A 13776-nucleotide genomic window follows, 5' to 3' on the forward strand; every position below is an offset into this window, starting at 1 on the left:
TAATTTATATTATATATATATATTATTTTAAACCGGATGAAGTACATCGATCACGACTAAAATCTGGCCAAAAAAGACAGTGCGAGATATCTATTTTAGACATTTTTATTTCTCAAATCATCAAAATAACTGTAAGTTTTTTACCTTCATTTTTTACTTGGAAAAACGATATGTATAAATACACACACATCTAATATTCTCTATGATCCCTATTATTATAAGCTGTTTTTAATTACTTCACTTGAATTAAGAAATGATTATTAACTCATTAAATATATTTTAAAATAATTTTTTTAATTTACTCTTATTAAAAATAAAAAAAAAGATATACAATATATGATGAATCCTAAAATCAAACTTACTAAATGGATAAAATTTAAAAATATAATAAATAATTTTTCGTGTGTCTAATTTAAAGATCAAAGCTTTCCAAAATGTGTCATTTAATAATATAAACAAGAAGGAGTGCATATTGTCAGCAATCACTTTTTTGTCTTCCCTCTTTTTCTGATTTCATTCACGTACAAGTGTCAGTACGTTTATTTGCGTTTGATTTGGAACACTTTCATTGGAGAGACTGTAAATGAGTTGGTCCCACGGCACAGAACAAGTGAGTAGACCAAGACTTTTAAAAGAAGCAATAAATGAATAAAAATAATAAAAAAAACATAATTTTGTTCAAATTTTATTATATGTTTTTATATTTTTTATCAATATTTTAAAGTGTTTTACTTTTATTTGTTAACATTTTAAATTCCTATAACATCATTATAGAAAAATTTAAAATATTAAAATAATAAAAATATAAAAATTAAAATATTAAAAAAATATAAAAATTTATTTTTTAAAAAAAAAAACCTCTCTATCACAAATTTTCCTCTTTACCTCTCATCATGTAACATCTCAAATTTTTAATCATCAAACTAATAAGGATTTAGTTAAGTTTAATTATGATAATTGAGTAAATTGACATGATATGTGGCCAGGGAGGTTTAATAATTGATTTTGGTTGTGTTTCAACCCTAATTATAGGTCAGAAGTGAAGATAAGTCACCCAGGCATCAAAAAAAGCAGAAAATGTGAAGGAAGTGTGTTTATGCCATATGTCATGGTGTGAAATACGTCCACCGTAACGCATAGACAACAACTAAAGCAAGAGGGAACCTCTCTATGCCATGCTCTCACGTCGCAGCGCCATAGTGCACAACCCTATTTTTGCAAAATATTAGTCGCAAAATTGAAAAAGAAAATGAAAGAAAAAGAAGGAGGAAATAAAGGACCAGCAAAGAGCTCTACTATGGTTCATAATTTGATGGTGTTTGGAGTATTTTGAAGCTAGAAACACTTAAGGTAAGTGTAGCTAAACTCCATTTCTCCCTATCTCTTCCACATTAATGAAGTGTTTGATTAGAGTTTGATAATGTAAGATGTTTTTTGATTTATATAGAGTTGATGTGAGTTGATTTGAGTATTTAACCTTAGAAATAATGAGTTTCAATACCTTGATTGGTGGACTTCATAAATATATGAAATTAGGTACTTATGAGGGCTGTTGGATGAGTTGTAATGCCAATAATAGGAGTTTAATAGTTCATTGATATTATTGAGGATTAAAGAGAGTTAATAAACCTAATGAGTAAGCCCAAAGGTAAAAATTAAGGATGTTGGGTGTTGTAGAAGTAGAGAATGAGAGTTGAAAATGTGTGTTTGACAATGTTAATAAGTTTAGTATTGGTTAATTGTAGATTGAGCTCTTGGACACCATTTTAGCTTAGGAAAGTCAATTTTAAAAGCTTAATATTGAGAGGTAAACCTTTGCTTTCTCAAATATTTGAGGTCACTGAGGGAATTCTATTTTATATAGTTATTTATTAATTATGATTTTAATGTAAACTGTGCATGTTTACATGTATGATTAAATTATGAATGTGGAAGCATGCTTTAGACCTTGATGATTGAGTACATTGTTGTTCATGCACACTTGTTTTGTTTTGACATGTGAATGTGAAATTCAATGTGATTATCAAAACTATGAATAGATGTGTATATTAGAATGAAAAGTGTGATAAATATGTGATATGGAATGAACATGTTGTGGATTGAAAATGATAGATGTATGAAATTTATGTGAACATGAGGTGTGATGCTCACTTGGGTAGTACCATCGTGAGCCCAATATGTTGATGTTGAAAATGAGATTTGAGAATAAGAGTGACCATCATACAAGGCATAATCGGTGGGCAGGAATTTGCCTACGGAGAGGAGTAGTTAAAATCTATATGGTATTTTTGGCTACCTTCCAATGCACAAGAGTATAGCCTTGTCTCATAGTTTGTCAAGGGCTAATCTTAAACCTAACTATCTCTACCAGTTTATCGATGAGATTAGTTTTGGGTATACAATGCCCCAAAGATTCGAAAGTGTGGGAAGCCATGATTTGAGAGTAAGTCATGTAATTTTTGGCTGAGTTATACCTCACAATTGGTGAGCTTGGGTAGTCCAATCATACAAACAAAACCCTATTCAATGTTATAGCCCACAGTTTTAGTCAGAGGAAATAAGGAGGATATAAAGATGGTTTGATCATGCCTATGTAATTATCTGACATGTCACATGATTGAGTTATGGCAAGTGGTCATGGTCATATGTTTGAGTGTCTTGTGATAATATACCTTATGTTTGAATAGAAATAAATTAAATAAGATATGAAAAGTTACAAAGTATGTGCTGAAATATGTTTTAAGAAATCTATTTCATATCCATGTGTTTATTTCAATTGATATGCAACTACATAGGGTAGATTTACATTGGTTGCTGAGTAGCTAAACTTATTCCTCTCCTTTAACATTTTACAAGCTCTGGCTTTAGTGCAAATAGGGATAAACCTCAGGAGGCTTAGAAATTAGTGAATTCCTATTGTATACCTCTATGTTTAACTAATTAAATTGTGTGATAGATTAATATTACCAATTCTAGGATGCATTTTGCTTACACTTGCAATATAAAGTTGTTTAAAATGCTTGGATTGTATTTTGGGCCCCGAGTGTTTGTGCATGTTAAGTTATATATGTTAATAAGGTCAAAATACTAGTGCAAATGTAGAAATGTTCATTTAATTACATTATTGAATGCTATTTTGAAAAGCAATGTCAAAATCTCCCCTTTCTGTTTTTGGTATTAAAAGAGTTGGGGAGTGAAATTGTGATATATTGATGCAATTGTGCATGTGGTGTGTTATATAAGTAGTCCTAAGTTCAATGAATATGGTTTGGGTGTTAGAAAGGACTTTCGATACTTGTTTTGAGTTTTAGACATCCTTTTGTATGTAAAATTTGAGAAAAATGGTAAAAATGTGTTTAAGTGTCTAACTTCCTACTGTGACTATTTTTGAAAGTGAAAACCATGCCATTAGCTAGTTTATGAGAAGATTTTTTTGTAGATACCTAGATCATGTCATTCGGATATTAGATAAAAAAATAGGGTGCGTTGGAAGTTGCCTGATTTTGCTATTATTTGACAGCAAAATTATTATCGTAAGCGTGCAACACACCATGGCGCATGGCGTATGAACTACAACATGTGGCACAAAGAGCAACAAGCCGCGATGTAGAGTGTGCAAGTTGTGGTGCATTACTCTATTTTCAACAACAAGATGTTTTTGAACCGTTTTCAGTATATTTCACTCCTCAAAAGTATTTCATGCTTCTGTAACTTGATTTTATTTTGATTAAAAAGTTAATGAATGTTTTTAAACTCAAACTTGATTATGAAAACTTGAGATCCCTTTATTTTGAAATCATAACTTGATAATCTCTTTGGAAATTAATCTCTTGATTACCATAGATTTAGAGGTGTTATTTGTGTTTAGTTTCTAAGAATATTTCAACTTATCAGAGTTTTACACATCAAATGTTGGTGAAAGAAAGTACATAATTAAAGCATTTAAAAACTTACATCAATTAAAACTTAACCATGAAACTTTACAAATTTACTTTAATTTTAAAACAAAATTATATACTTTCAAAAATATCCTTCTTTTAATTTAATTTAAAATCTACAATCATTTCAATTTTTTTAACACTTGAAAAAAATATTAAAAAAGTGTCATTAATAAAATCTTATTTTTATCAAATTATCTTACGTTTAACAAAATGCCTCTAATATTATTTTATAATTTAAGATGGAGTGAGTAATAATTTTAAGAAAAAATATAAATGGCAAAATAAGCTTGAGATATATTAATACTTATTCAAGTCTTGGTTTCCTTCATTTAACATACTTTTAAAACGTGACACTAAGCTCTAGCAGCGCCTGCACTCAATTGTTAGGTATTGTGTGATCACCTCATTTATAGTCTCCCTAGTGACAATGTTCCAACTCAAATACCCCTATCATTTTTATTATAAGACATTTTTAACTATTTTGTTGGGGTCAAGAAAAAGTAGTTAGGTTATTAACTTTTTTAAAAAATAAAATAAATTTTTAATTTTATTTCTATTTAAATAAAAAAATTAAATTTGTATTACATTCTTTTTCATAATTAATGAATTTAAATATGAATTATATTAAAAAATAATAAATATCTCATTGTGTGACATATATTAAAAACAAATAAAAAATGCTTCTAAAAAGAACCATATAATAAAGATAGGAGGGAGTAAATGTGATACTTGTACATAAATAGTTGGGATAGATAGTTGAAAATTTTAAAAGGGAGAATTTTATTTAAAGACTGATGAAGAAATATATCTACAATTGAAGACCAATAAAATCTAAAAACACAATGCAATACCAAATGACTAAAATGAAAATAACTTGTGAAGCAAATTTACTAAAATAACCCTAATTAAAGAGAAGAAAAAAGGGGGAAATAGCATTTAAGGACCACTAAGGCAAATTAATATAAAATAAGAACCAGAAGATTTTGAAATATTTGAAAATAATTTTCAATGGAAAAAGGACTATAATACCACTGCTTTTCTTTTCTTTTTTTAAAACTTGTCAACTAAAAAATTTTTTTTTTATTGAATGCGAATAGATACTTGTTAGTTCACAAATTATTACTTATTAAAACATGATCTACACGTGTTACTTTCTACAACCAAATTTTTTAGATTTTTAAAATTGTCAAATAATGAATGCCTTTTTGTTAAGTATGAATGGATACTTATTAATTAATGAATAGTTACTTATTGAAATATAATATACAATTATTCCTTCTCACAACCAAACCCTTTCATATTCCTAAACTCACTCCTACAAATTTAATTAGATATGATGAGTCTTATCGGATGGTTATATGCTTAACCACCCAATAAGAAGATGCAAAGAAGAAAATTGGATCCAACTAATCGACTGATATGATGGAGCTATTTAATAGGTAAGTATATTTAGTAGCTAAGATTTTATTTGTTTTCAAAATTTTACCTCTCTAACATTTTTGTCTTCCTTATATTAAGGCTATTGTACTATATTGCATTGATGCCAATCTTTCCAACAAGAGGTTCTTCAAGAAATACAAGGATACCATTGAATGGAATGTAGTATATATATGTTTAAATTATAGCCAATTACTTAATTTTTTATTTTTTTATATCAATAACGTATGTATTTATTATTTTCTTCATGTAGTATCTTGACAAATTAACAACAGTCATGATTGTAGCTACTGTGTGATGAGGTATGCTAAAGATATCATCAATCATGGGCAATCTATAATCCTCCTCACAGTATATATCATTTAGTATAAATTAATTTTTCATATTATAATGAATCTTAATTGTCATCAACTAACTTTATTGTCATGTATATTGTGATATTATCCACACTTGCTACACCCCATTTTGAGGACACACATATTAATGAGATTATTGAAGAAGCAAATATGTATACAAAAAGTAAGTTACATCTAATATGAGGTGATAATATATATTTAGTCTAAGAATATATTAATTTAGTTGCCAATATATAATTTAGATATTTTATAAATTGTTAGTTTAGTTCAAAATAATTGATTTATATCAATAATTTTATCTATTTTTGTATTGCATAGGTTGCTTTTTCTTATTAAAAAAAAACAAACTAGCCATATAGGACGATTACAGTCATAATCATCCTATATGGCCATAACCGTCCTCTATATCAGAACAGAGAGGATGGTTAGCCATTGTAGTTTCAAATTTGGTTGAAATCTAGAATCTCGTATAGGATGATTCTACAACAATCATCCTATATTTTCTTCAATATGGGACAACCATCTTATATAGGATTTGCAATAGAGGAGGGTTGACAACCATCTTTTGAGAAAAACAATCATTCTCTATAGTTTGATCTATTGTAGTGTATCGCTTGGGTTTATTTTTTAAAATATTTTCAAAAAATGTAAAAAAAAATTACTAGAACATTAAAATTTCATTTAGGAATGTAAAATATATGAACTGAAAGTATGGGAACGGGCTTGTGAAGGCTGAGTAAAATTTGAAGTTAAGGTTAATTTTATGTTACTAATAATGAAAAAAAAAATTTGAATATTCACACTAAGCTCATTCAAATTCAAGATTGTCTTGAATTTCTTTGAGCTTATTCAAGCAAATTGAATAAGCCCAAAGTAAAGAAATTTTTTTAAATTCTCAAACCCAACTCTAAAATTTTTCATGTTTATATGAGATAGCCCTTTGAGCTTGATTTAAATTACTACCTCTACTTATAAGTAGTGTGGCTATTGTTGATAACACTGATAAAAGCAAAAGATATTAAAAATGTAATTTTTTAAGATTAAGAAAATATGTTATAACTGTAAAATGTAGTATAAATTAACACGTATAATTTAAATTTGTATCCTTTAGAAAGATAAATAATCAGATGGGATATAAAGCATTGAGTGTAAGTCATGTAAGACTATTTCATTACATGATTTGAGGGTTGTCATTGTGTGCATAATCAAATAATTAAGGCTTACAAATAGGAAAAAATTTCATACATGGTCGCCAAAACACAACTAAATACTACAATATTCATTGACAATTTAGTTGTGTAAAAATGAAAAATGAAATAATGATAATGTGATTTTTAATTGTAGTGTGGCCTGTGGGAGACGTCAAAACAATTCTCCCTAAAAATAAATTATTAAAGAAAAGAAAAAAAGTCCACCTAATTAATGATCTCACACACACCTGCCCACAAAATAATCTTAATTAACTAACCTAAATATTACTTCATCCATTATAAATTATAAAAAACTTTTAAATAAAATTATATATATTAATAAAATTCATTAAATACATCTTATAATTTTTTTTTCAAAGGAAAAGTATAAATAGAGAGAATATAATGGGAAGGATAATATTAAAGAATACTCCATTTATGAAAGCCATTCATTTAATACTCTGCTTATGAAATAATATTAAATAGAAAGAATATAATGAGAAGGATAATATTAAAAAAATTATTTATAAAACCTTATTTTTGTAAAAGTGTCCTATTTTTTGGGATGTCAAATATCTTTCAAAAATGTCTTATAATTTAAAATAGGGGGAATACCATATATATCAATACTAGAAAAAAGTAAAAGAAAATCTCAATAAAATTGGGAATAAAAGAATTGCTGATTATATATAATGTGAAAAAATTAAAGAATAAAAAAAAACATGAAAGATTTTGCAATACTTGCCTTGAGTCTGAGAGGGAAATAGGTATCTTGTTAAAGGGTTGTTTGTCTCATTCTTTTATTTTTTTAAATTTTTTTGCAATACAATTTTTAAAATTATTTTTTAAAACAAAACAAAAAGAAAATATATTTGATTGTGTTAATTTAAAAAAATTTTAAAGTTAAAAATTGACTGTAGCGATGGTTATCAACGGTTGAAGGTGGCAGCTTATGATAGTGATTGGACAATATGATTATAACTTTCAATAGTCAGATATATAATGTATTTTAAAAATACAAAAAAATGAAATGAAAATAGTTGTAAGATGTTTTCATTATTTTTGGTTTTTAAAAACAAAAGTTGAGAATAGTTTTGGAAACAATTAAAATCAAAATACTTATCCAAACAATTTTTTTATTTTTTATTTTTTTAAAAAATGTTTTTAAAAAACAGAAAATTAAACATTCTCAGTATGTCCACACTGATATAGTAATTCAAAACAACTAGTTGGGTGTATCAAATAAGGGAAAAATAGTACTTTAGGACTAATGATGATCATGCTTAGTTTTTTTTTTAAGAAAATTAACTTATTATATTAAATAATAGAGTGCCTAAGCCTCTGACTACAAGATACACACACACTTTTTATAATCTCCCTTTTATAATTTATAACTATCAAGCCCTTTTGGCATAGTCGAAGCAGGGAAGCTCTCATGTAAGTAACACTATTTATAAAATTAGTGGTCCTAAATGTTTTGGAGCATAGCAATCAAAGACTGCTAAAATGATTTAATATCTTACAAAGATTGAGACGGATTAGATACTTGTTAAAACTGTAAAAAATTAATTAGGACTTATATGACTTATAATATCACTAATTAAAGAAATAAATAAAATTTCTATCTTTGTCTAAATAAAATTAACCTTTGTTTACACAAACAAACCCAGTTAAGACTTGAGAGGGGTCTATTATTTACCTCCACACCTCAAAAATTATTAGTCTAGCACATTAATAAAGAATACTCCTAGTCAAAACGAAGAAGAAGTAACTTTTTTGTGAAAAAAAAATTATTCTTTCTAAAATCACATCAAGAATATTTTGTGTAATTTAAAAGCGTAAGTGAAGCACTTGGCATTTCTTTTCAATTAATTATCTAAAAAAATATGCTAACCTTCTTTGTGTGTATATATATATAGCCTCCTTAAAATATTATATTCTTAAGCCAAAATTATCAATAATAGGGTGAAAATAATGAAAAATGAAAAAACATCAATCAAATTAAGAATTAATCAAAGTAAAATGAGAAAATATCTATCACTAAATGAATGATGAAAAAACAAGAAAAAAATAAAAAAGTAATGTTGACCCCATACATGCCATGACCATCTTATATTTAAAATCCTTGTGAGTTCAAAACATGCCAAGTGTCATGTTAAAATGGTCTATTTATGGTTTAAAATTATCTATTCCATCCGTTCAAAAATATAAGGTATTTTTAATCGATCTCACCTCCAATAAAGTAGTTACTCACTTTCAAACTAACCCTATCTTTTCATATTTATCTTTATTAAATACCCTACAATAAATATAAAGTCATTTATCAATAGGGGCACTTTTGAAAGAAAGACAATGATTATACTTCGAAAAGCTAAAAATACCTTACATTTTTTAACATCCAACTCCTAAAAAACTGTCTTATATTTTTTAACGGAGGGAGTATGTAATTGTATAAGAATGATTGTGAACACTAAGGGGGAAAAAGAATAGACTTTGAACACTTTTGAAGATCAAGAAACATGGATAAAAGCATATCCAACAAAAGTTCATTAAAAGGGAAAAAAACATGCATACTGAATAAAAATAATTATAGATTTAAGTTTATGGGATTGGAGCTAATAAAGAATACAACAAGAAGATCAAAAGCTAACCTGACCCGTCTTCAGCTTTCTTGTGATCCAAAGTAAGAGATCTATGAGCATGCAACAACAAACAACGAAGGTCCATTTCAGTTATGTCTTGCAATTTGAGAGATTCACATTTGTCTTGAAAGTTGAAATTGAAGTTTCTTTTTCAATAAGAAAGAACATTTAAAACATTGAATTCAATAATTTAATGCTATATATTAATTTTAAAACAAATAGTTATAATTATCTACTCTTATGCATACTCTCTTAGTAATCTTCAATAAACTTGCTTACAGTTTATTCAGAACCTATACTATGTTTTGTGGTTTAAGCTTTCTGCATATAGATTCAGAATACATGACTAGTCTTATGGTTTGAAGGGAAAATGTTAGGCCTTAAACTTCTAAAATGATAGGTAAATATAAAAATGATTTTTTTAAAAGTCACAAAAGAGACGGAGGGAATATTTTTAATAAAAAGAATGCTATAAAATATACAAAACATCTATAAAGTTTGAGGTAGTTGTACGTAATTCCTTCACCTTTACAAATTTAAAAATAACCTTCTCAACCTTTTATTTTTATTTTTTTATCACAGATTTTCATATTGTTATTTTTTAGTTATCCTACTAATAAAAGTTAACATGTCATCTTAAGAAAAGACATGTAGTTGCTGATGTATCCAATGCAAGCTAATAACAGTTTTATAAAAATTTTATTCATTTTTTGTTGTTGTTGTTGCTATTATAACATTTATACTTTCTTTTTCAATTAATTTTCTAAGCACTAGGCATTTCCTTTCAAAGAATTATCAAAAAAAAAACATAGCAACAACAAATTCAATTTTTGGATGAAGTACTTGAATCTAGGATCTTCAATTGAACATGCATTATGAAATAAATTATTGAAATTCAATGTGGGGAGTTTAATTTTTTAAGATAATATTTTTGCCGTAAAAAGTGTAAAGTAAAAATGATATGTTTACTATATGAACTTCAAAACTATTTTAAAAAGTTAAAAGGATAAAATCTTAAGCATCCAATAAATCAAATTTCGATACAGCCTTAATTTTGTAATTTACTCAATTGAGGAGATTCAAATAAATGAAAATAGTATTCTGACAATTACTTATTAGTTACCACTTCTTAACAATGAAATCTATGAAATCAAGTTACCTTTTGTACCTACGTGCGTGTGAAATTAATACATATTTTTTATAAATATAAAATAAATTATGGAAAATTAAATGTATGCCAAGTTTGTATGAGTCGGAAACTTAAGTGTATCAATAATCTCCCTGGTTTTTAAAATTTCACAAAAAAAAATCCTCCTATACTACAAAAGTATATCTTTATGTAATTTGACAAAACATTAAAAATCCATAGGACTTTGGAGGGATTTATTAATTATTTACTCTCCAAACCACGAAAATAATTAATCTCTTAAATATCTGAACAAATGATACTCCTAATCTTATTAAAAAAAAAAAGAAATAACTTTCCTGTAAAAAAAAATTCATAAGGTCACAATCACATCATGAATATTTTGTTGCAACTTATAACTCAACTAATTTTTTTATTGAAAAAAATAAAACATTAAAAAGCAACAAAAAAAAATCTCAATCATCAATAAAAGTTTATCCTAGTGAATAAGAATTTGGTACATAACCTAACAGGTCATGAAATCAAATCCAACTACAAATACGAATAAGAACTTCTCTAAAACTCCATGCTGCAAATTCTTAAGAAACATATCACTTTATGATGCTGAAAAGGTATCAGAAACCGAGAAACAGGGCAACACCACCAAACAGAAGCTAACCTAGTACAAGTGGTCTTCTTCAAAACAAGCTTTTTCACTGCGTATGCACCCAATGAACAAAAAGCAAGATACAGTTTAAGAGTATTGAATGAATGAACTGAAGAAGCAAAGACAAAAACCAAACACAAGCTTACCTTTGGCTTATGAGAAAATTCGGTCAATTTCTCCAAATTGGCATTCGGCAGAGTAGCTGCAGAAGAACTCAATAATCTCTCACACTTCCAGAGAAAAACAGATATATCTCGAACCTTTTTTTAAGGTCAAATGTGTGTATATATATATATATATATATCACTGACTTTAATTGGTTGTGATAATTTTGACGTACAATTATTGTATCCAAAGGAAAATAATTCAGTAGATCCTAGCCACAGCCATGCGCCTATGCTTTGTCGGCTTCCACCGTCATCCTTATCATTTTCTTGCACACCACAGCTTTTCTACGTACTTGTTCCCTCTTTTCTTTCTTTCTTTTTAAATATTTTTCTTACTGTTATGGCAGTGAGAAAATTATCACAACATAGTTTTAACGGAAAAAAAGTTTCCACACTTACCGTCCAATAATATCTCCAATTGAAATGGTTCCAATAAGCTCATGGTATTAATAATCAGACCAAACTAGCCGAATCATTTCAAAAATCAGTGACTCAATCTCTTGTTCGGTTTGAGTTTACTCTTAATCCGATGAGAGAGTGAACCGGTGTAACCCGATATAACCCGGATAACTCGGTGGGTTGACTGGGTTAACCGGGTTATTATTTTTTCAGACTTTTACCCCCTAAAATGACGTCATTTTTTTATTTTTTTTCATTTTTAATTTTTCAGAGCTTTGAGTTCGGAAATAAGATAATAAAAAAAGTAAAATTGAAGTCAAAAAATGAAAAATTAGAAGCAGAGCATGCTAAGTCCAAAAATATAATATTTTATTATTGTTAGACTTTTAAGTGATTGGATTTGGTTGAATGTTTTTATAATTAATGTCTTTTTATATAAATTGTATTATTTTAATCATCACCAATTTGTCACTGGTTCAACCCCCGATTCAACCCTGATTGAACAACTAACCCGTTACCTAGTGCTATGACCGGTTTAATGACTGGTTCATTTTTACGTACCTTGAATAGGCTACAATAGGAGATTGTTTATGAGAAATAAAAAAAAATTATTGTGGACTTCTAAATTATACTTTTTTCATTCAAAAAATTAATGTAATGTATATTGAGTGTTTTAAGATATAATTAATATATTTTTTAAAACTAAACTTATTAAATATTATTTTATATTTATTTTAAAATAAAATACTTTATTAAATAAAATAAATATAAAAAAATTATTAACTTAAATATAACTGACTACTTTATTGAAATGTATAATTTAATTAAAAATATTTTTGTGAATAAATGAAGTATTAATATAACATAACCACACGTTTAAGAAAATAAAATTCTTATTAAGAATGAAGGAAATAAATCCACTATTATTTATATTACATGGAATTTATATTGATTGTAATTTTTATACAATTATAATATTTTAAAGACCATATAATAATTTCATGAAAACAAATATAAACGACAAAACAAGTTTGAGATTCATTTTAAAACAAATTCTTTTTACACACACATATATATTTAAATGAGTTGAGTCTCAACAATTCATTAACATCATGATATATTATACTTTTAAATTTAAAAAATACTTATAAAAATATTTATAAATCACATGCCATTAAAATCCTAACATTAGTAATGATATTTGAACTTAAAAGCCTTATAAATTATGAATTAAAATCCACACCAATGAAATCAAATCTATATTTTATTCAAATTAATGTCATATTTTCTCTTGGCAATCATGTTTCCCGTTTACTTTTCCAGCCCCATTTCAATAATGCAAATGGTGGGACCGGGAGAATTGCAAAGTGCTCTTTATTTTTCAATCATTCATACAACTTTTCCAAAACTAACGGAGGCCTTTGACTTTGTTGCCTTTAAAATGTTACACTTGTCAGTAATGTATAATCAAACTATTGAAATAATAATAATTTCCCGAAATGCAACATTACTAATCAACTAATCTCTCTCTCTCTCTCTCTCTCTCTCTCTCTCTATACATACACACACACAACTTATCCCTAACTACCCTATGCCAAAATTTTCTGGAATAAAGTTTAAAAAGAAAACAAAAAGGAAATATTACAAATAAGTTACTCCCTCAATTCAAAAATATAAGGCATTTTTAATTGAATATCACTTTAGTAAAGTAGTTATCTACTTTTTAACTAACCTTATCTTTTCATATTTATCCCTATTAAACACCCTACAATAAATATAAAATTATTATCAATAGGGATACTATTGAAAAAAAGGCAATAATTACACTTCAAAAGACTAAAAATGTTTTAT

The 13776-nt window shown here is 27.0% G+C and overlaps 1 protein-coding gene across 10 annotated transcripts in view; it reads right to left on the reverse strand.

The window, feature by feature from the left end:
* The window catches only part of LOC129304154 (uncharacterized), a 28001-nt gene extending 16367 nt beyond the window's left edge, over positions 1 to 11634 (reverse strand). For 4 of the 10 annotated variants that reach the window (XM_054943829.1, XM_054943831.1, XM_054943826.1 and 1 more), the window contains exons 1-3: positions 11506 to 11630; positions 11372 to 11408; positions 9576 to 9616 (exon numbers count right to left, since the gene is read on the reverse strand). The gene's annotated coding sequence lies outside the window, so the exon portion shown is untranslated. Of the gene's footprint in view, positions 1 to 9575; positions 9617 to 11371; positions 11409 to 11505 lie in introns of all 10 variants that reach the window. The other 6 variants (XM_054943834.1, XM_054943833.1, XM_054943830.1 and 3 more) reach the window with 4 other exon arrangements.
* Between the last annotated feature and the right edge of the window lie 2142 nt (positions 11635 to 13776).

Source organism: Prosopis cineraria, unplaced genomic scaffold, assembly GCF_029017545.1.
Source record: "Prosopis cineraria cultivar Desert tree isolate PC_DT_omini unplaced genomic scaffold, ASM2901754v1 PC2, whole genome shotgun sequence".
NCBI lineage: Eukaryota > Viridiplantae > Streptophyta > Magnoliopsida > Fabales > Fabaceae > Prosopis > Prosopis cineraria.